Source organism: Otolemur garnettii, unplaced genomic scaffold (genome assembly GCF_000181295.1).
Source record: "Otolemur garnettii isolate 467f Iridium unplaced genomic scaffold, OtoGar3 scaffold00301, whole genome shotgun sequence".
Classification (NCBI taxonomy): Eukaryota; Metazoa; Chordata; class Mammalia; order Primates; family Galagidae; genus Otolemur; species Otolemur garnettii.
Window position 1 is genome coordinate 746,589 of NW_003852696.1, and position 3,968 is coordinate 750,556.

A 3,968-nucleotide genomic window follows, 5' to 3' on the forward strand; every position below is an offset into this window, starting at 1 on the left:
TCTGTAAAAAATTATATTTTTAATATTTTTGAAGACCGTTACATAATGCGTCTTGTGCTAAAATGAAAGCTAATAAATTAAGTTTACTAATATACAAAAAAGGTTTCTTCCTTTTGCTCTTAGTCAGAAATATACCATGAGAGATGCTTATTTCTGAAGCAAAGGTGTCTGAATTTAGTCTTGAAGTCTGATCCACATATTCCTATTGTTTTTCAAACATGGAATAAATTCTGCAGAAATGCTGCAGGTCTCTTTTATTCCCCCTCCACCCCCAGAGGAGAGAGAGGGGTCCTGCATGCAAATGTGATGCTCTTCCCCTGCCCAGCCTAACCCTCCCTGGGCCAGTATGCAGCCCCACTGGCTGGCTGTAATTTCTGGGAGGGAAGTCTGGGCTGGGCCTGGCATGAGGCTTCCAAGGGACTCAAAGACTAAACAGCTGCTGAGTGCAGTGACACCAAGGTCAGGAATCTGGATTCCCAGATGAGCCCTACAGAGCCCTCTAGGACAGCTGCACAGCGCCCCCTGCTGCCCAGGCCCAGGTCCAGCGGGTCAGTGACCAGGTGCCAGAGGGTCCTGACAGAGGCTCCTAATCCACCAGGGCCTTGACCACTGCCCATTACCTGCCCAAGGGCAGGGTGAGGCCTCTAGTCAGGGCAGTTCCAACCTCATCTCAGTCTTTATTCTTTTCTTTGAGCCTCCTCAGTGGAAACAGAACACACAACTCTCCCCACATCAAGGGGACAGGGTGTCTCCTGTACAAACTGTACATGAAATAAGATGCCCATTAGCTTTAAAGCAGGACAGGTCAGCCATGATCCCACCTCACAGGCTCCACTTGAAACTGGATTTCTCTCTCCCCACTGGATCCTCTGTAGGGAACAGAGTGGAGAGTGTCTGAGGGGTAAAGGAACAGGCTGGGGACCCACTGGGGTCACTGGGGAGTGAGAGAGACCCAGGGAGGAGGAGGAGAAGGTTGGCATAGTGATGAGAGACGGGAATCAGTTCACTGGGGGTTTCTGAAGTGGGAGATCAGAGAAGTACAAGAAAAACAGAGGATGTGAGTGAAAAGTTCTTACAAGTCCATATCTTTTCTTACGCAAATATTTTAGTAGTTAGTTGAAGAGGTCAAAGGAGAGGAGGGATGTTAAATGAAAGGGAGAGAGACCCACAGACTGAGATGGAGAGTAGTGAGTCAGAGAGAGAAAGAGGGAGAGGTGGGAAGAGACTTCACTGTGGACGGGGTGGAAGGAAAACCAGTGGGGAGATTGGGCAGGAGCCAGAGGCGGGTTTGGGGTGTGTTTGCTTTCATTCTGGTCTTCTTTCCTATAGAATGTGGGGCCTCTCCCAGCTCCTCACTGTCTTCTTCCTGCATGGACTTGGAATCCTTCTTTAATTAAAATTCTTTAATTCTCTTTGGAGAGGTTTCTTTTCTGTTTTCATTTGCTAATGGGTTTCTTTTTGTTTTCCACCATTCTTATATATTTGGTGACAATGAGGCATATATGTGGAGATTTAGGGGAAAGCAGCTTTTATAAATGCAGAATCCCGGGCCCCACTCCAGATATCTGGAGTCAGAGTCCACACCTGACAGGATCCCAGCTGATCCCTGTGCCCAAGAACGTCTGAGAAGCTCCAGTCTGACAGAGGCAGGGAGGCGCTGGTGGGTTTGGGGAAGGACTATTCCTCATGCCTCTGTCTGCTCTCCCTCTTGCCAGTGTGTCCAGAAAAGTACTGGCCTGCATCCCAATTTTTAATTGGTGTGCTGAGCATAATGCACTTGAGGCTTCCCATCAAGTGTGGCGGCAGCTCCCCAAGCTCATCCATCCCCAGGGATGATGTGAAGCCTTGTAATAACAACATGATCTTTTCATCTTCACATCTTGATGTCAGTGACCAAGGGAAATAATTTAAAATTTGCAATTTCTCATTAGTCCTTATCATATTCATAATATTAAGCACCGCTTATATTTTAAAGACAGATGAATCACTATATTAAATGTAAATGACAATTATGGATGTAAAGCAATAGGGGTCCCCATATGGTCGTACTTGTGGAGGAAGTGAGGGCCAAGATGAAATAAATGCAATCAAATTCAGAAACACTATTATGTTGCTTGTTTGGTACATTTGTGTTCTGGGACAACAGTCACGACGCAGCACACACTGGGCAGCCTAGAGCAACAGAAATGCACCGTTCTGGAGGCCAGTCCTGCAAAGTCCAGAGACGGGGCCCTGTGTGCTCTGGCCCTCGGGAGGGGGGCGGTCCTGCCTCCCTCTTATGGCCTGTGGGTGGTTTGCTGACAAGCTTTGGTGTCCCTTGATTTTCAGCCACATAACTCTTTTCTCTGCCCTCATTGTCACATGGCATCCTCTCCGCGTCCTCCTGTGTTCTCACGACTGTATTATCAGAACACTAGGCACACTGAGTCAGGAGGACACCAGCTGATCCATCATTCTTATTAACCTGGTGACATTTAAGTTCACATGTGGACATTTGGGGAAAGGGACTTTTTATAAATGCAGACTCCCAGCCTCCACTTCAGAGTCAGAGTCAGAATCTAAATGGTTTCCAGGTTCCCAGATGATCCATTTCCCCATGAAAGTCTGAGAAACCCTTGTCTGACATTCACCTTTCTCTGTAAAGAGGGTCAACAGGAAGTCTGCCCTGAGAGCTCAGGGCTGTGTGATCCTCATATCACACGATCATGTGTATACCCAGCTTTAGTCAAAGGCAGGTTTAGGTCTTGTTCTCCCTCTGGGCATCTGTCTATGCTGAGCACCTCGCAGAGTAGCCTGCTGTAGTCCTCAGCCTGGACCTCGGGCTGGGTCCCCCAGAGAGTCAGGGCAGCTTTGTGCCTGAGGAGGGATCCTGGGAACCAGGCAGGTGTCCAAGAGTGTTTGTTGTTCATCATCAAGCCATGTCCTGGGGCCTTGGGCAGACTGTGGTTCATCCAGTAAGGATGGTGACCACTGGTGGCTGCTCCGACTCCAGAGTCTCACGTGAGAGTGTCTGTCACGCCAGCAGACAGAGTACAAGGTCCCCTGAGTCACCACAGTCACCTCAACCCAGAACCCTGCAACCAAATCAGACACATGAGAGGACTGAGGAAAGAACACAGAGGGGCCCCTTCAAAGGCATCTCTGAAATCTTTATGTAGCTGGGCAGAGAGTGAGGAGGGAGAGGAGAAGGATGGGCATCCAGGCCACCGTGTGGGCTTTCCAAACACTCTAAGAACCCACAGTTTCTGCTGGACTCTGGATGGTTCTTTAGTCTCCTCTTCCTCTCCCCCTTGGGAGGAGGGTGTGCGCTGGGTTGTGCATTATACAAATATGAGCCCTTCACAACACAACCAGCACCATCTGAGTCTGCGTCATTGGCCCAGGGAGGAGTGACACTGTCAGGCAGGCTGGGCTGCTGTGAGCTCTGAGTTTGCCCTTTGGGAGGAAGCACCTGCTGTCCCCTCTAACGCAGGCCAGTGAGCTCAGGCCCAGGGACCATTAAATTGGAACATTTGAGGTTGTTTCAGGCCTGGTTCAGCCCTGAGAAGACCCACAGCTCCCCCTGCTGGGCTGAGGTAACTACTACTCGTACTTTCTACTCTGAGGGAAGTAACTTCTCTAATGTCTAAATTTTAGTTTCATAGTTTCTTGTTCTTGAGTTTCTAGAGAGACTTTTATTCTTTCTTTACAAAATTGCCTGCTAATTTTATTTGTTTTTATGATTTGTTTTTCAGAGACTTGCTCCTATCATATGTTTCAAGAATACTGAACCAGCTCATCAAGCTCATCAAGGATTATATCTGCCTGACAATTTTATAGCCTACATCCTCTCAGTGTGATGAATAGTCTTTTGTCATCCAAGTTATAATTTTTCTTGTTCATTTTTTTAGGCTTTTAAAAAATTAAATCATAGCTGTTTATGTGTCTTTTTAAAATTTCAATCAAGACATTTTGGATATTCTAATGTG